At 34.5% G+C, this 20,651-nt stretch overlaps 1 pseudogene; it reads right to left on the reverse strand.

Moving 5' to 3' along the window:
• Positions 1-517: 517 nt before the first annotated feature.
• LOC107841334 lies at positions 518-1,412 on the reverse strand (annotated as a pseudogene).
• Between the last annotated feature and the right edge of the window lie 19,239 nt (positions 1,413-20,651).

The raw sequence follows: 20,651 nt of genomic DNA on the forward strand, positions 1-20,651 counted from the left end.
GTGGTCAAAAATTTAATAAATAATTATTTAAAAATTATAATTCTTCCGACTACTATAGTCGAAATTTTAAGAAATAACTTTTAATAATTATGATTATTTCGACTACTATAGTCAAAAATTTAATAAATAATTATTTAATAATTATAATTAGTCTGACAACTATAGTCGGAATTTTAACAAATAAATATTCACCTATTAAATACCGACTACATTGATCTCAATAAATGCTTTATTAAATTCTAAAAGTAAATTGAATTCAAATGATCAAATACCCATGTGCTCCGCAACAAATAGAAATCAACAAAAAAAACCATTTCTTTTCCATTCTAATATACAAATTACATTCATATGGAAGTATTATTGCTAAATATCTCCAAAAAATGTGAAAAACTTATTAATGTTACAACAACCAACTCCTATTCCCTCGAAATGATAATGAAGTTTAAAAATTCCACTCAAAACAAAAGTTAGAGTTGTTCAAACTTCACCACGTGAGAACGAAAAATCAATCAAAGTTTCAGTTGCTCTTGACACTGACTCCTTCCTTGCTAGTAATAATAAAAGCTGTAGTCATATCTAAGAACAATCCATGCTCTACCACTCCTTTAAATGCCACAATTTGTTTACCAGCAGTAGGAAAATCCTTAATAGAAGTCTTGAAATACAAATCTACAATGTAATTCAAGTTATCGGTCACATAAGGCTTCCTATTACCATCCAATCTCAACTTTTCATCAACCCTCTCTTCCTTAAATAACTCCTGTAACCTAAACAAATTATACTCCCAAAAAACTACACCACTTCAAACAGCATAGCCAACTCGGATCCATCTAAACCCAAAATGAGCTTCAAATCATCCACCACTACAACATACTTCTCCAACGCAACCTCCACCATATTTTCCATCAACAAAGCCCTACCTCGACCATTGATAAGATCAAAATTAGGGTCGACTTCTCTGCTCCATCAATAGCTAAATCAATATGTGGATGGTCATCAAGAGTTGATATGGGATGTTCAATGACAAATTTTGTTTCTCAGTATGCTTTGAAGTAGGAACACCCATTATGTTGGTGAGCTGCCCAAAAGAAAGTAGTTTGCTTAATTTGGCTATGATGAATGCTATTGTTGAACCGGTGCCTATCTTCAGATACCAAATGAAACAAAACTACCTTCATAATGAATGAAAAAGTTGTAAAAGGTTTTACAGCATATCTAGTTTTACTAGTTTATCACAATTTTAAATAATTAGTTTCAGTAGATTAGAGATTTAAAAATAAACAGCATAGCTGGAATCTAAAGTTATAAGTGTCATTTTGATCACCTCTAGCTTACCAATTTTTTTGTTGGCATTTGCCACAATCCCAGTCAACCTCACTTTTTCAGTGAACTACCTGTCTATCAATGCCCATCCAATTGAGTAATTTTCTCCATATACTTGTCACAAACAAGCATCGAAAAAAATATGTGAAAACACACACACACTCAAAATCAATTTTGAACCCTGCAGAATACTTGTGAAGAAATTTATCAAGGGTAATAGACAATGGTTTATAGAACTAGCAGTCTTAAATTTCTCAATTTGGAATACACTCATTGGGATTTTAGTTGGTCTTGGATCTGCCATTTTATGATTTGTTTTCTTCCAGATGGTGGATTTTGTTGTAGCAAGAGATGAGTGAATGACATGATCCATGAAAAAAATAAACCTCCAAGATAGTCAGAAGAATTCATCAGAAAGATCAAAGATTTACGTCATCATCAATTATTCAATTTTTAACACTATTATTGAGAAGCGAAACAAATAGCGAATGTTTTATCGAAATGAAGCCATAAATTTCATGAAGCAATTATCTACCAATCTAGTGTAGATTATTGTTACATTGAAGAAAACACAACATAACATAACATAAACAATCAACTCTACAAAAACATACGTCTTACACTATCTGCTCATGTTGAAAAAAATGGAACAAAAAAAAGTTAGTCAATACTTTTTCAGACATATTGTCAAATACCTTCAGTATAATAATTTATACCTGATGGCAAGTAAGAATGCTTTCTCAAAAATATTTTGAACAAATGAACAAATTCCTCACTTAGACAATCAAGAAACAACAAAATACAAAATTTTACCATCAAACACACCTTAAACATTCAAAATTGGGAAAATTAAATTAAAATAAATAAATAAATAAATAAATTCAATACTTACCAGCTTAATTGCAACCTCTTCATTGGTCTGAACATTAGTCCCTAAACATATAACAAAACCAAAATTAATCCCTTTTTATATATAAAAAAATTACACCACAAAGAGCAAAAATGAAGAATTGCGGGTTGCATAATATACCAGCATATATCTCACCAAACGAACGACTACCAATTTTTCGGCCAAGACGAAACTAATTACCAACACGAGGCTCCATTATTTGGAGGCTTAAAAATTAATTATCAAAAATATTAAAATATACCCAGATCTTAAATCCGCAAAAGGCATCTAACAAGACAAAAAAGGAGATTAATTACATAATTTTTAGATCTAAAGCTGAAATAAAATAAAATGAAATTTTCAAAACCCAAGTATTAAACTTTAAGTTAAAACCCAAAATTTATTCATAAAACTATAAATTAAGTAAATTACTGTATGGACAACTTCAGTGATACAAAGAATCAAACAAAGAAATGACAAAGAAGGAAAATAATAACACTCAGTCGAGGGAAAATTGAAAATGCAGAAAAGAACGAAAGCGAAAGAGAGTTAAGATATGAAGAGGAAAATAAAGTGTTGCATATAATTGTAAAGTAATTTAATAATTAACTATAGATTTTCGACTACTTCTGTCGAAAAGAAATTTAATATATTTAATTATTTATAATATTTCCGACTATAGTAGTCGAAAATATTTTTATTATATTTAATTAATTATTAATTTTCTATATAAAGGTATAATTATTTATTTATGCATATATTTATTTAGCTATTAGTATTTTCGACTATAGTAGTTGAAAATATATATTTAATAATTTATTTATTTGATTATTTATATTTCCAACTATAATGGTCGTAAATACATTGGTGATAATTTATTTAAATAATTATTTAATTTTTGTACAAGGATATGATTGTATATTTATTCATATAATTATTTAGGTATTAGTATTTCCGACTACAGTGGTTGGAAATATATATTTAATAATTTATTTATTTGATTATTTATATTTTTGACTACAGTGGTTGGAGATATTATTTAATAATTTATTTATTCGACTATTTATATTTTCGACTGTAGTTCTCTAAAATATATATTTAATAATTTATTTATTAGATTATTTATTTTTCAACTACAGTGGTCGAAAATATATTGTTAATAATTTATTTAAATAAAATTTTAATTTCTGTATAAGGGTATGATTATATATTTAGTCATATATTTATTTAGCTATTAGTATTTCTGACTATAGTGGTTGAAAATATATATTTAATAATTTATTTATTTCATTATTTATATTTCCAACTACAGTGATTGGAAATATATATTTAATAACTTATTTATTTAATTATTTATTTTTTGGACTATAGTGGTCTGAAATATATTGGTAATAATTTATTTAAATAATTACTTAATTTCTGTATAAGGGTATGATTATATATTTAGTCATATATTTATTTAGCTATTAGTATTTCTAACTACAGTGGTCGGAAATCTATATTTAATAATTGATTTATTTAATTATTTATATTTTCTACTACAGTTGTCAAAAATATATTGGTGCTAATTTATTTAAATAATTATTTAATTTTTGTATAAGGGTATAGTTATATATTTATTAATATATTTATTTAATTATTTATATTTTCGACTACAACAGTTGGAATATATATTTCCCAAAATTTACTGCCAAATGTTCTGATTATTATAGTCATAAATAGTATCGGGAAAATATTTTATAAAAAAATAATAAAAATGTAAATTTTCCAACTGAAGTAGTTGGAAATTTGCGACTACTTTTTTCATTCGGAACTTTTGATTGGAAAATAATGAATTTTTGGCAGTGTATAGTGAGTTATCATGGGCTAGTAAGCTCAAGCTCTGGAAATTTTCAAGGGTCAAAGCCTGGGACATTTGATCTCTATCTCCATTACATTGGCCCCTATTTGATTTTGAAGGGAGTGGGGAATATTTCATATGAGCTAGAATTTCCTACAAGTTTGGGTTCTATTCACCCTATGTTTCATGTGTCTTTGTTAAAGAAGTGCATGGGTGATCCTTTCTTGGTAGTGCCTATTGAGAGTGTTGGTATTTCAGATTCCCTGTCATACGAGGAGGTCTCAATGGAGATCTTAGATAGAAAAGTTCTTTTATTAAGGACTAAAGATATAGTCTAATAAAATGTCCTTTGGAAGAACCATAAGGTTGAAGAGGCCACTTGGGAAGAGAAGGAAGATATGAAGGCTAGGTAACCATTCTTTTTCCATGCATTAGGTGAAGAAGCTTAAGGTATGAATTTTATTTTTCCTTGTTATTTTCTGGTTTTATCATTTGAGTCTGGTATAATATTGTTATTCTCATGCAAAAATTATCCTAGCTTATCATTAGAGAATGAATGATCCTAAGGGCAGGGAGATAATGTAACACCCTTCAAATTTTGTGCATTATTTTTGGCTCTCTCGTGTTTGAAATATTTAATTTTTTACTTTAATTGTGTTTATATATGTTGTTGGGATGTCTCGAGAGAGTTTTAGAATTTTTGAATGGGGTTTGGGGTGGTTTTGGACCATGAAGGCAATAAGCCTCTATAATATCCCCGTGTCAGAGAGGATAATCTATGTATTAGGGTTCATAGAATGGAAGTTAGCCTCCTCGATAAGGTCTGTTTCATGCCCCTATTAAAATCTATGCATATTATTTTTATTTATTTGGGATGAGGGGTGTTGGAGTCTTTTCTGAAATTCAAGAGGTGGTGGGGTGAATTGAAATTTTCTACTGTGAGTCAACTACTAACCCTTCATAGTCGACTCTCCTACAAATCAGAACACTTCCAAAACATATTCATTTCAAAATAGTTAAGCTAGAAAGTAAAAAAAAGTAAAGTAATGACACAAAGATTTATCCTGGTTCGGCACACCAATGTAGTGCCTACGTTTAGTCCCTTTGGACTTCAAAGTTTCCTTAGATTGTTGAAAGATTGGCTAGAATACAATGACAGGAAACAAGTTTTGAAGACTTATTTTGATCTTTAGATCTTGTGACATAGCTTTAGTTGATGGTACAAAGTTGACTCCATCCTACTCTTTATATAACAATTGTAAACTAAAGTTACAAAGCTTTGTAAGACTAAGAATCAGACACTCAAATTTTCTCCTTAAAGTTGTGTAACTTGTGTCTGTCTTCAGTTTTCATTATTTGTAGTCTTTAGTTGCCACTCTTCACAAAGAAACCCAAGAGATTTCTTCTCAATCAAGGATTTAAATAGATTCCTTAATTGAGAAATCTAGCCATTTGATATGTCCATATTAGATATGCCCATATAGGGCTTAGGATCATGTCCATATTAGATATATCCGTGATCTATCTTCTATTTTAGTCTTGATGGTTGTGGCCTTCCTTCCCTTTGTTTAGATCCTGATTGATAATCTATTTGATATCATCTTCCATGATTTCTGGAATGATGATTCCCCTTCTATTTTCATGATGTTTGATTTGATTTTCTTACTATGCTGTAAGATATTGTTGTGATCCTTTATTCTTTTACCATCAACATTCTTCCACTATCTTTATTCTTTATCCTAAAAGATTCATTCATTAGTTTGTTATTGTTAAAATGATACTTAAGGAGGCTAACAATATCCCCCTTTTTAATAATGACAAACTTAAATATCGATTGACTTCCCTATTAAGATTGCTGGCTAGCTCCCATTGAGTTTTCACCTTGGTGACTATAGTTGGCCTGTCATTAGCTCCGATGTGATAATAGTTGACTGCGTCCTTTGTTACTTGTCTAGTTAACTGATGCACATATCTTTTCCCCGTTTTGACATAATCATAAAGGACAGAGCAAACACAATAAAAGAAATATACCTAGCCATAAAACAAGGAAAAAACAGAGAAGAATAAAACATAGTGCACAAAGAAAACAAGTCAAAAGCCATAGAGTAATAGACATGCATAGTTATGGTGGTAGCAGAAATATGCCAGAGAGAAGTATGTAGAGTCTTTATATAGGCTATAGTATGTGAGGGGATAGACCCCCTTTTGAATAAAATAGTTCAACATCGTTTGTTAAGAAAGTAAGAATGTTGTGCATGTTAGCGAAGAAATAATACTACAATTTTTCAACACTCTTGGTGAAGTTGGAGTAAGAGTTCTGAACCAAGATGGAAAGTTTATTTGAAAAGGAAGAGGATTCTAACTCGATGGACTCAACTTGTGAAAACATCTTGTTAAACAATCTCACTCCTTCCTATTTGAAGTCGTCAAGGGAGAGTCACACTTTGCCAATGTCAGTACCTGTCTCTTTGCCCTGCTGTAGCAACTTGACAGTCGACTCTTTGATGCTAGAAATTCCTTCCTTGATGGTTGTGGGCCTGTTCTTGATTTCTTCAGTCTTCTTATCTGCATAGGACATCGATTTAGGCACAGGTTTACTAACCCTGGATGTGTCTGGTCGGCTCTTGATAGACTCTTTTTTACACCATTCTTTTTCAATCATAACATAATGCATGCTTTCAAAGGTCTTTGAATCATAAGTTAAGGAGACTTCAACCACTAGATAGGCTGAAAGATCAATTTCATAGTTGATAAGAATCCGAGTGATAAACAACCCGTAATGTTCACTAGCCAAGGCATGGGAGTCAGTTGCACTTTCCACCATATATTCATGAATCTATAAACTCCAACTAATCTTGTGCTTTTTGACCAGGCAGTAGAGAATAAATACATCTCTATTAGTCACATTACTGAGTGACCTTTTTTCAGGAATCAAGGTGGTTTCCACGATATGAGCCAAAATCCTATTGCAAAAACTGAGAGACAGTGGACCAAAAGTGGAGTTGTTTATGTCAAGATCTGAGACAGCTTATTTGCTTCAACAAATATGACTTTGAAATTCTCAGGCTAGGTGTCATTCATAAAAGGGGTAATGCTAGAGAATTTGGTGTGAAATACTTTCTCAAATAAGAAGTCATTTAGAATACTACAAGTACCAAGAACCAGTGTTTCTAGTTCCCTACTGTCAGGGGAAAGGCGAAGATTGACAAAAATTATGTGGATAGGGTCTTTAAAAACTTCCAGGCTATATAGACGAAGCATCATTGACAGATCTTGAGCTTTGAAAAAGTAGCTAATGTTGTAGTGGAATTCCTTTAAGAGGGAGAAGTTGATGGCTCATCCGGAAATAATAGGGTGATTCTTGAAAGTGAGCAACTTCTCTTTATGTGTAAGAGTCAAGAACTTATTCATGTCCTCTAGAGGAAGAGACTTCAGAAGATAGGATATCCTTTTTTAAAGGACGACATAAGACTAGAAGTGGTACATTTCTTGGACATAGTTGACTGGATACAGTGAGAGGAGGCTTCTTCAGAGGAATCCGATAGAAGGACAAGGTTAAGGTTTGAGGACTTTTGATTAGAGAAAGCTTTTAAATGAGATGGATTAGCCATTGAATGGGTTTTATTCATAGTAGGGATGATGGGGATGAATGAGTATAAAAATAAGAGAAAAGAAAAGAGAAAGAGATAGATTAAAAAGGAGAGCCAAGGGTTAGGGTTAAAGATGAAGGTGTGAAGGAGTGTTGGGAAGAGAGATGAGTAGAGAAGGTAATTTGAGGGGGGAAGATTTGAAAGGAAAAGAAGAGAAAGGTCAAAAGGGTTGACAATTTTTGTGCCAAAGAAAAACTTTAGAGATCCTTTATAGATTTAACAAAAAAATATAGCACCGATATTTTCTCCAACAATCCTTCACAATATAAAAGTTTTGGTAAAATTGTTAAGATTAGACTAAGAAAATTTTGTGACCAAAGATATGACTCATGAGTCATTAATGCTAAATCTTTTTGAAGATCTTTCTTCTGGTAAAAATAAAATTAGACTAAGTAAAATGATTTGTGTCTTAAAATATGACTCATAAATAATTAACACCAAATCTTTTTCTGAGAAAAAAAGATTTTTGATTTGATCTAATTTTCTTCAAGATCATGGACATAAATCACTTGATGCTAACACACAACAATTGAATAGATTATCAGCAACACATTATGACACGTTCTGGGAACAATCTTAAAAGAGATTAAAATCAGGTAGTTGATGCAAAATTCATAGAATTTAAGTACAACAGTTTCTAAGAGTTGTGCATACTGCCCTGGTTGTTAAAGAATCAACTAAAGCTTGTTCCTTGCTAAGCCATAAGTTTGGGATATTACTTACGAACTAAAGCTTTCATCAAAATGGCAAAAATTCTTGCAAAAAAATGTTAGAATTATCAGGAATAATGTTAAAACATGTAGCAAAGATAATAGAATTTTTTAAAAAACATAGAGAATTTGACTCCCTTTTAAGAAGGTTTTAAAATAGATTTTCAAATTTTGGAGATTATTTCATGAAAATCTCTTAAAAATTGAGGCAGCTTAAAACATTTGAGAGTATTAACAGACAAGGAAAATTTGTATTTAATTCTAACCTAGTCAGGAATTGTATTGATGTCAGTGCCCTCTGCCTTTATTTCTATTTAAAGAGTCGACTCTGAAGGGGATATAGTCGACTCTGGTGACATTGCCTCAATCATTGTCACTGAATTTGACAATTTTTCATCTATATTCTATACAAAAAGATGAGACCTTTTTCTTTCCAGGTACACTTCTGGAACATCCGCTATCAATCCTTTATTTTTATGGACTTTGCGGACATATTCCTGCAAAACAAGAAGATTAATTCTACTTACATACCCAAGTGTTCTTGGGTCCTTACGGGTTAGATGTACTTCCTTTAAGATTCCAAACCCACACACTTTTAGGCTTATTCCTGCAACTGTAGGATTTGTGCCCTCTTTGTCCATAGATAAAACAAATGGGCCTTCGATAAGAGAAATAGTTCTTAGTTTATTTAAATGAACCTGATGAGGAACTCGAATAGTTTTTAAAAGAGTTTAACATTATGAAACTATGGCTTGGGGATGCCTTAAAATTGTTTATTTTTCTTTTTGCATCATGAAGCTCTTCATAAAGTAGGTCAATTTCAACTTGACATACTTCAATTTTTATTTGCCAGTTTCGTCGTTCCTCTTTGAGTTTTTTGTTTAAATTGAGTTTCGCAACTTTTATTCTCTTGATCGAATTTGTTATACTCATCTATAACTTTTTAAAGTTCGTCAGTAATTATATCTAAGTTAGATTCAAGAGTATTACAATTATGGCAATTGTGTAGTCTTACTTCACTGGATTCACCTGCTGCCATGAAGCACATATTTGTGGCTTTTACTTCTTCTTTTATTTCATCTCCATCACTCAGGGCCCCAAAGTTTTGATTTTTCCTGGATGTTTTTTTTTAGTTTTGGACAATTCTATTTGAAGTGACCAGGCTTTCCACAATAGTAGCAACGCTCATTATTTCATATGGAATCAGTATTCTTGGCTCCTTGAGATCTTTGTTGTCTCTGTATCATGATCTGCCTTACCCCACGGTTGATGAGATCAATTTATTTGCTATTAGCATCTTCCAAAATGTCCTCCTCTCTGATTAGAGTAGCATTGAAGGCTACTATTTTATTCTTTTTATCCTTGTGAAACCTGTTGATATAATTTTTATTATATGTAATAAGGTTACCTCAGACAGTTCATCATATGTCATGTTATTAAGATCTCCATCTTCTAGAATAGCAGCCTTAATTTCCCAAGTTTTTTGGAGACTTCAGACCAACTTCTAGACTTACAGGCTGAGAGGATAGATCATCCCCAATGATTTTAGTTGGCATATGATTTTCTGAATCTGGCAAACAATGTTTCAATATCCTAATTTTCCTCCATTTTGAATAACTCATATTCATTGATAAGAGCAACAATTTTTGACTTCTTGGCTTCCGTGGTTCATTCATAAGTTACCTCCAATTTGTTCTACATGTTTTTTGTTGTTTCACACATTGAAATCTTATTGTATTCTTCTCCGCTAACTGTACATAAAATTAAACTTATAGCATGTGGTTAGTTTGAATTACCTCTTGTTGTTCTTTGGTGACCTCAAAGTTTTCAAGGTCTTTATGTCAGAACTGCTAGATTCTTTATCCTTGTCCTTTGACTTCTTCTTGAGTCTTGGAATTGGCTTTGGACCTTTCTTGATAACAACCCAGTCTTGGAAGTCATTTGATTTGACAAAGATCCTAAACCTACTCTTCTAGTAAGAGTAATTTTGCCCATTAAAGTATGGTGGTCATGTGAAGGAGTGACCATCCTGAAGGAAAGCATCAGGAATCTGATAATTGGCTATTTGATCTTTGGTTACTTGCGGTTAAGCAATGATATTTGTGAGACCTGCTCTAATACCAATTGAAATTCAAGAGGGGGGAGTGAATTACAATTATCTTTTATGAGTAGACTATGACACTTAACAGTCGACTCGCCTGTAGATTAGAACACTTCACAAATAAATTAAATTAAAAATAATTAAGCAAGAAAGTAACAAAAAGTAAAATAACGACACAAAGATTTATCCTAGATCGGCACAACAATGCAGTGCCTACGTCCATCCCCCTTGTGTGTCAAAGTTTTCTTAGATCATTGAAAGATTGGCTCAAATACACTGATAGGAAACAAGTTCTGAAGACTTATTTTGCTCCTCAAATCTTGTGACATAGATTCGGTTGATGTTTCAAAGTTGACTAGATCCTGCTCTTTATATAACAATTGTAAACTAAAGAAAGAGATATTTGTTAGACTAAGAATGAGACACTTTGAATTTTCTCTTTGAAGTTGCGTAACTTGTATCTGTCTTCAGTAATCATTATTTATAGTCTTTGGTTGCTACTCTTCATAAGGAAACCTAAGAGATTTCTTATCAATCAAGGATTTAAATTGATTCCTTGATTAAGAAATCTTGTCATTTGATATGTCCATATCAGATATATACATATACGGCTTAGGATCACATCCATATCAGATATGTTCGTGATCTATCTTTCCTTTTAGTCTTGATGGTTATGGCCTTTCTTCCTTTGGTATAGATCCTGATTGACAATCTATTTGATCTCACCTATCGTGATTTCTGGAATGATTATTACCCTTCTATTTTCGCGATGTTATATTTGATTGTCTTGCCACACTGTAAGATTTTTCCATGATCCTTTATTCTTTGACCATCAACAAACTTCTAGTATCTGCATCTTTTATCCTATAAAGATTCATTCGTTAGTTAGTCATTATTAAAATGTTACTTAAGGAGGATAACACTTTAACCTATGTGCGACCCTTAAGCATTATATAGCCTATTTCTTTCAGTTTTTAGAGATTAAAATCCCTAATTCCACTCTCAAACTTAAAAACCCCAAGACAGCCTAAGGAATTCACCAAATTACTTTCTAATTCTCGTATGTCTAATCCATATACATCTTTCCCTATACTTGTATTTTCTTAATGGCATAAAAATTGGTTTATTATTCATGGTTTTTATGTTGGGTTTTGGACTATGGGTTGAGGGTTTTGGATATATATTGTTTAAATGTTTTTCCATTATTTTTATTGACTTATTATGCATGAATTGTTGGTTTGTACACTCACTAGGGTGCGTGGGAATGGTGAATGAATTTAACGGTATAATGGATTCCCCAAATACAAGGTTTTGGTTAAAATTGATTATAACCTTGACGTACTTGCATAATTGTTTATGGAATATAAATTATCATTTGGCTTGAGTTATTTCCTTAAGCTAATGCATTGCATAAATTCCAAAATGATTTAGGATGGTTTTAAAACCCTTGTGGGGTTTAATTAGATCCCCAAGTGATTTTTATAATGGAGTCGGGTTTATGAATGAATCCCCAAAAAGTTGTCTAATGACATTGCTTGCAAGCTATAGTCAGTATGATGATACCACTTAATGATGCATTAATAATCGACACATGGACTCAGTGGTAGGGTTATGTGTTAAATTTTTTAATATGGGCTTAAAGGGGGTTATGTATCAATTCCATAAAGGTGGATGTCCCGGGGGACTAATACTGGAAACTCATATTTTCCATGAGGGTTGGTCTTGATGACCATGTGCATAAGTCACACTTGATATATTTTGGAACGGCTAGTTGCCTAGACAGCTGTAATACCCCATACTTTTTCTAGCTTATTTCATCTCAAGAATGTCTAGAATTATCTTCTAAATTGAATGATGGTTATTACATGAGGAATTTTCAAGATTTTAGATTTTTTTCATGTGGGAAATTCAATAAGCTTTCTATCGATATAAGATTCGTCCAAATCTGATAACCGGGTTAGAAGATATGACTATTTTAAGTTTTCATCGTAAAACAATGCCATATTAGTCAGTGGCACACCGTGCCACAAGACGAAATGGTATTTGGAAAATTATGGTAGGGTTTTGCCATTATGGCATATCGCGCTAGGGACCAAATTCAGAATTGTCCTTTTTCAAATGTCTCAGCGTGATTTTCGCCGCATCGCATCAAAGTTCCAGGTCACAAAGGAAAGGGAAAATCGATGGCTTCGTATCGTACCATCCTCAGTTTCCCAATTGTCAAATTCCTGTGACATGACGCGATAGCACCGCATCACGCCAGTGTTCGAATTTGGGAAATTTTTACTAAAATTAAATAATACGTTTAGGGTTAAAAGGCTCAACTTCACACCCCTATTTAAGCCTTTTAACACGTAATTTAGCCACATTTTATCCAAAATATACTAGTTTCTTTCAAAAACCTCTCAAGAACAACCTAAGGCTTTTCATAGAAGATTCAGAATCAATAATTTCCTCTGTCAATCTTCATAAAATCACTGACCAAGGTATGCATAGTGTTCATTCATGGACTCCTATTATCCATGAAGTTTAAGAATCCCTTTTCCAACTTCAAGTTATGGATTTTCTTTATGCTTTCATGATTGGGGTATTCTTGTTCATGTTGATAAATAAGAAATTGAATTCTATTCCATGTTGGGTGATAATTTCTATGTTGGTTTAATTATTATAGATATAGATTCATCCAAACCTATGACTAAACCCTTGAATGATGAAATTAGAATTTGACCATGATGTTTAATTGTTGTACAATGATGTTTACATGTACCATGCCTACAATATGTTTGATTAAATGCCTAGATAAAGGAAAAGTGCCTAACTAGCATGATACCATGAAATCCCCATGTATGTACAAGCTTATGCCTATCACATGTTTGATGAAATGCTTCAGTAAATGTATTATGATGATGATTATGTACTCAAGCAAGTCATACTTTATCAGTTTCCTTCTATCGAGTCCTAGGGGTACTTGTACCCGAAACATTAGCTGTGTGTTTAAATCTATGTCATTTTTTCACTATACTCTCAATCAAGCTATGCATCCTTAGACTTCAGATAGTCTTATGACACAGGAAATCTCCATGATCTTATGAACTCAGTCAATTTTCAGATATCAATAGTATTCCATCAGTCAATGGAATTTAGTAGCTCAGTCCATGTTTACTTTAGTAAATCATGTTCCGTGTCTATTCAGATGGGAGTAGAAATTAGCACCAAGCGAAACCAAGGATGGGAACTCACCTGTTATATGAGGATGTGATTCTTAGAAGAAATTCTTGCATTCCAGAACTATTTAGCAAGCATAGGTTGAGACATCATACACTGCTATATGAGGGTAGATGAGGTGGCTTAGCCTACTATATGAGGGTTCCCACCGTTCTCACTAGAGTTGCCTATTATATTAGGGTCACTCATATGTTCTTCTTACCAGTGGGATGGTATTGACACCCTTCCAATCAGGGCATAGATTGGACCCCAATTCAGCTATAATCCATTATTTTGGGTATGTCGGTTAGATGACTACCTCCCATAGTCTCAATCTGAGTCTGAGTAAAAGAACTCAGATAGATCTTTAGAATTAAGGACTTTTAGATACAGTCAACTCAGACACAGTATGGAGCTCAGATAGTTCCATCAGATTCAGGATTGTCAGATACAGTTACTTATGTTATCAGTAATCATGTTATTACAATATTAGTGTCAGTTGTTATGTTTCATTTATATATTCTCACACTTATGATAGTTAGTCAGTTATTATTATTGTTCATGCATATGAACCCCATATATTCCGCCTACCTCACATGTATACCGGTACATTTAAAGTACTGATGCATTTGTGCTATGGTGTCTATTACTATAGGTTTAGAAACACGATCTCTAGATCAGCAGTAGATTCCAATTTCAGAAGTCAGAGTTAGAAGTGAGTCCTCATCATTTGAGGACATGATTATTTCTTATTATCTCATTAATTAGTTTATTAATTAGAGTTAGTTGAGGACATGTCCCATCAGCTCTTGACTCAGACAGTTCAGTTAGTTAGAGGCTTTCTAGACTATCATGTTTTAGACTTCAGTATTTTTAGTTTTGTTTTGGGTATTATATTACCCCAATAGATGTTATATTATTTAGATTATGTTCAGTTTTGAACCTTACGTCCTTTTCAGTTCATATTTTTGCATTATTCAGTATTTTATATAGTATAGAGGTACAGATATCAGTCATTGGTTAGCTTGTGGTCCTTCGGGATCATGAGCATCGTGTAGCATTTTGGGTATCAGATTTGGGGTATTAAAAACTTGGTATCAAATCCTAAAGTTCAATAAAGTCCTAGGAAGTCTAAAAGCCGCATCTAGTAGTCTTGTACATGGGTTTGTTGCATGCCACATTTATGTACAGGAGGCTATAAGATGTTTTAGGAACAGTTTCCCCTCTTTCAGTATTCATGTCGTGCCAGTGAGAATAATCTCAAGTTAATCTCTTAGTCTAATCTATTTCTCCCTTTCTTCTACAAAGCATGCCTCCTAAAAGAAGAAATGGAAATCAGTCAGCCCCTCAGCCCCAAGATTCTTTGGATGATCTTATTTCTCATGCTGAGTTTAGGGTCGCATTCAATACTCTTGATCAGTCAATTTTCACTTAAAATGAATGACCAACAGTCATTTCGACCAACCCAGTGGCCAACTCAAATGTAGCTAGGATTAAGGACTTCACCTGAATGAATCTTCCATCCTTTCTTAGGTCTAAGATAGATGAGAACCCTCAGGAATTCTTAGATCAGGTGCAGAAGGTGACAAACATCATGGGGGTTATTACAGTTGAGAGTGTTGAGCCAGCTGTATATCAGTTGCAGGATGTTGCTCACACTTTGTTAAAAAAGTGGAAGTCAGAGAGGGCAGATGATGCAGGGCCAGTTGAGTGGAAGGAGTTTGTGTCTGCTTTCCTCGATAGAATATTTCCCCTAGAGTTTAGGAAAGCTAAGATGTTATAATTCATCAACCTTAGGCAGGGCAATATGACAGTGAAAGAGTATTCTCTTAAATTTACTCAATTAACCAGATATACTCCTCATGTAGTTGCAGATAGCAGGGCAAGGATGACTAAGTTCATTTCAGGGGTGACTAATAACATGGTTAATGAGTGCAGATCTGCTATACTAAATAGTGACATGACTTTTGTCAGGTTTATGACTCATGCTCAGCAGATTGATGAGCAAAAGGTTAAGATGAGGGAGAAATCTAATAAGAGGGCAAAGACAGGTAGTTTCAACTTCGCTCAGCCTAAGTTAGAAGGAGGAAACCATTCTAAGTTTTGTCCTAAGTCATCAATTCCAGCTCTTTCTACTACCAGTGCTCCAGTTCCTAAGTTCAGAGAGGGTAACAAAGACAGAGCACCATGCTCTAAGTCCTATGGCAGTTTTAGCAGTGCCCGCACCTATCCTTTTTTCTACTTATGGCAAGCACCATCAGGGTATTTGCAGAGCTGGAAGTGGTATTTGTTTCAGATGTAGAAAGCTAGGCCACAGATTCAAAGACTATCCTCAGCCAGGTCCTCACAATCAACAAAATCGCTCCTCAGCTCAGTCCGATCACCCAAATCAGCAGGGTGCCACCTCTAGTGCTACTAGTGGGCAATGCCCAAATCATCTCTATGCTCTCCATTCCTAACCAGATTAGGAAAATTCTTTTGATGTGGTTACCGGTACATTAAAGATCTTTCATGTGCATGTTTACGCTTTACTAGATCTAGGAGCTTCTTTTTATTTTTTCACTCCCTATATAGAAAGCGATTTCCAAATCAGTCCTAAAATCCTAGCAGAGCCCTTTTTAGTCTCTACCCCAGTGGGTAAAACCTTCATAGCCCGGTGGGTATACAGGAACTGCCCGATTATGATATTTCAGAAAGTCACCTCAGTAGACTTAGTCGAATTAGAGATGATTGATTTTGATGTCATTCCTGCTATGCCACAGTCAACTGCAAAAATAGAAAAGTCCAGTTTCAGTTTCCAAATGAACTCATCCTTAAGAGGAAGGGTAGTGTATCTGCTTTCAGGGGTTAGTTTGTTTCCTACCTTTGGGCATGGAAAATGATATCTAAAGGATGTGTCTATCCTTTTTATCGAGTTAAGGATACTAGTTTTGAGACTCCCAGTCTTGAATCAGTCCCAGTAGTAAATGAATATTCAGATATCTTTCCCGAAGATCTTCCAAGAATTCCTCCCGAAAGGGAAATAGAATTTGGTATTGATCTTCTTCCAGATACTCAGCCTATCTCTATTTTGCCATATAGAATGGCACCAGCAGAACTCAAAGAAATGAAAGAGAAATTGAAGGATCTCTTAGATAAGGGATTTATCAGGCCTAGCATATCCCCGTAGGGTGATCCAGTATTATTCGTGCACAAGAAAGACGGTTCTCTTAGGATGTGTGTAGACTACCATCAACTCAAAAAGGTCATGGTCAAGAACAAGTATCCTCTTCCCAGAACTGATGAATTGTTTGACCAACTTCAAGGTGCCAGTTATTTCTCTTAGATAGACGTCAGATCCAGCTATTATCAGCTTAGAGTCAGAAAATGTGACATTACGAAAATAGCCTTCCGTACTCGGTATGGTTACTTCGAATTCCTAGTTATGTCATTTGGTCTTACCAATGCCCCATCCACTTTTATGGACTTTATAAACCGTGTGTTCAAGCAGTACTTGGACATGTTCGTCATAGTCTTCATAGATGATATTCTGGTCTATTTCCGCAGTGAGCATGATCATGCAGACCATCTTAGAACAGTACTTCAGACTCTCAGAGATCATCAACTATTCGCCGAATTCAGTAAGTGCGAATTTTGGCTAAGGTCAGTAGCATTCCTTGGTCACATCATTTCCAGTGATGGCATTAGAGTAGATCCTTAAAAGACTGAAGTAGTAAGAAACTGGCCTCGCCCTGTCTCTCCATCAGATATTAGGAGTTTCTTGGGTTTGGATGGCTATTATAGGTAGTTTGTTGAGGGATTTTCTTCTATTGCATCCCCTAAGTCTAGATTAACTCAGAAGAAAGTCAAGTTTCAGTTGTCAGATCCTTACGAGAAGAGTTTTCAGGAGTTGAAGACTCGACTCACCTTTGCTCTAGTTATAGCTCTTCCGGATAGTTTAGATGGGTTCGTAGTGTATTATAATACATCCAGAGAAGGTTTGGGTTGTGTCCTCATGCAGCATGGTAAGTTCATTGCCTACCCCTCCAGACAGCTTAAACCCCATGAGAGGAATTATCCTACTCATGATCTTGAGTAAGCAACCATAGTATTTTCCTTGAAGATTTGGAGGCATTACCTATACGGTGTTCTTGTAGATGTCTTCACAGATCATAAGAGTTTTTAGTATTTCTTTTCTCAGAAAGATCTCAATATTCGTCAGAGAAGATGGTTAGAGCTCTTGAAAGATTATGACATGAGTGTCCTTTAACATTTGGGCAAGGCCAACGTAGTGGCCGACACTCTCAGTAGACTATGCAAGGGTAGTGTTTCTCATGTTGAGGGCAGTAAGAAAAAGTTACCTTAGGAAGCCCATCAGCTTGCCAGACTAGGCGTTCTCTTAGTCGATACAGATAAGGGTGATATATGGGTTCAGAGTAGTTTAGAATCATCTCTAGTTTCTGAGGTAAAAGAAAAGTAAGATAGAGATCCCAGCCTTGTCAAGTTGAAAAAGTCAATTCAGGATCATAAAGTAGAGGTTTTCTCCTAAGAGGGAGATAGAGTTCTTTGTTGTCAGGGTTGTCTCTGTGTTCCAGGTGTACATGACTTAAAGCAGCGAATTCTTGTAGAAGCACATAGTGTGCGCTACTCTATTCATCCAGGGGCCACAAAGATGTACCGCGACTTGTGGGAAATCGATTTGTTGAGACATTGCAGACTTTGTGGCTAAGTTCTCTACATGTCAGTAGGTTAAGATAGAGCATCAAAAGCCTAGTGGGTTCATGCAGGAGTTCAGTATTCCTACTTGGAAGTGGGAAGTTATGAACATGGAATTCATGATGGGTTTGCCTCGAACTCGTCATCAGCATGATTCAGTCTAGGTCATTGTAGACAGAATGACCAAATCATCTTATTTCCTTCTAGTTCATACCTTTTATTCAGTCGAGGATTATGCCAAACTCTACATCAAGGAGTTAGTCAGATTTCACGGTGTTCCATTGTCCATACTATCAAAAAGAGGTACCCAGTTTATCTCTCATTTCTGGAAAGCATTCCAAAAGGATCTTGGTACCCAAGTTCATCTTAGTACAACCTTTCATCCTTAGACAGATGGTCAAGCATAAAGGACTATTCAGACATTAGAAGATATGCTAAGGGCATGTACAATCGATTTTAAGGGAAGTTGGGAAGACCACTTACCTTTGATTGAGTTTGCATACAACAACAGCTATCATTCTAGTATTCATATGGCTCCATTCAAACCTCTCTATGGTAGGAGATCTAGATCTCCAATTAGTTGGTTCAAAGTTAGTGAGGCCACAGCCATAGGTCCTGACTTAGTATTCGACGCCTTAGAAAAAATCCAGTTAATTAGAGAAAGACTCCGAGCTACTCAGAGTCGACAGAAGTCTTATGCAGATGTTCATAAAAAAGATCTCGAGTTTGAGATTTGTGATCATGTCTATATAAAGATCTCTCCCATGAAGGGAGTGAAGAGATTCAGCAAGAAGGGAAAGCTCAGTCCCCGATATGTCAGTCCCTTTAAGATTCTTAGCCGCTATGGTAAGATAGCTTACGAGCTCGAATTGCCTTCAGATCTAGCCTTAGTTCAACAAGTCTTTCACAACTCTTTGCTCAAGAAGTGCATAGGTGACCCATTAGTTGTAGTCCCTATTCAAAGCATTGATATTCAGAACACTCTTTTTTATAAAGAGTTTTCAGTTGAAGTCTTAGACTATGAGGCTCGTAGATTCAGGAGCAAGGAAGTCCCTTTAGTTAAGGTTCTTTGGGAAATCAGTCCATCGAGGGAGCTACTTGGGAAGCAGAGGAAGACATGCGTACCAAGTATTTTTACCTTTTCTTCTCCAACTCAAATTAAGCTCAAGGTAACAGTTCTCCTTAAACTTACCCAGCTTTATGTTTAGTGTTCATCACAAACATGGTATGAAGTTTTATGATCATGTTCCCATTATAAACTTGGTATCAAGAACCATTGCATATTCAGTCACGCACTCATATATCAGTTCAGTTATGTAATTACGCATCACACATGCATTCTCATTGTGAGAAACTTAGTTCTTCAGAACACTTAGTCATGCATTCATAAATCAATTATACATGGATCAGATATGCATGTTTAGTATTATATGTTCATCTTGTTAGTCATGTCAGTAATGAGATCATGTTCCAGTTATTCATGCTCAGTAAGTATGTCAGTTGTCTTTTCTCCCCTCTCAGTCAGTATCATTCGAGGATGAATGTTCTCAAGGGGGAGATACAGTAATACCTCGTACTTTTCCTAGCTAATTTTATGTCAAGAATGTCCAAAATTAGCTTCTAAATTGAATGATGATTATTCCATGAGGAATTTTCAAGATTTTTACTTTTTGTCATGTGGGAAATTCAATAAGATTTCCATCGATATAAGATTCGTCCAAATCCGATAACAGGGTCAGAAGTTATGACTATTCAAGTTCCCATCGTAAAACAGCGCCATATTAGTCAATGGTGCACCGCACCACAAGAGGAAATGGCATTTGGAAAATTCTAGTAGGGGTCCGCGATTATGATGTATCGCGCCAGTGCCCAAATTCAGAATTGTCCATTTTTCGGTGTCTCAACACGATTTTCCCTGCGTCACATCAAATTTCTAGGTCACAAAGAAAGGAGCAACGCGATGGCTCCATATCGTGCCACACCTCAGTTTCCCAATTGTCAAATTCTAGTGAAACGACCCGATAGCATCGCGTCATGCCAGGGGTCCAATTTAAGAAAGTATAACGGAAATTAAATGATGCATTCAGGGTTAAAATGGTCAACTTCCAACTCCTATTTAAGCCCTTTAAAACGTGATTCAACCACTTTTCACCCAAAATATACTAGTTTCTCACAAAAACTTCTCCAGAATAACCTAGGACTTTTCATACAAGATTCAGAATCAAGAATTTCCTCTGTC

The sequence above is a fragment of the Capsicum annuum genome, chromosome 9 (genome assembly GCF_002878395.1).
Source record: "Capsicum annuum cultivar UCD-10X-F1 chromosome 9, UCD10Xv1.1, whole genome shotgun sequence".
Lineage (NCBI taxonomy): Eukaryota > Viridiplantae > Streptophyta > Magnoliopsida > Solanales > Solanaceae > Capsicum > Capsicum annuum.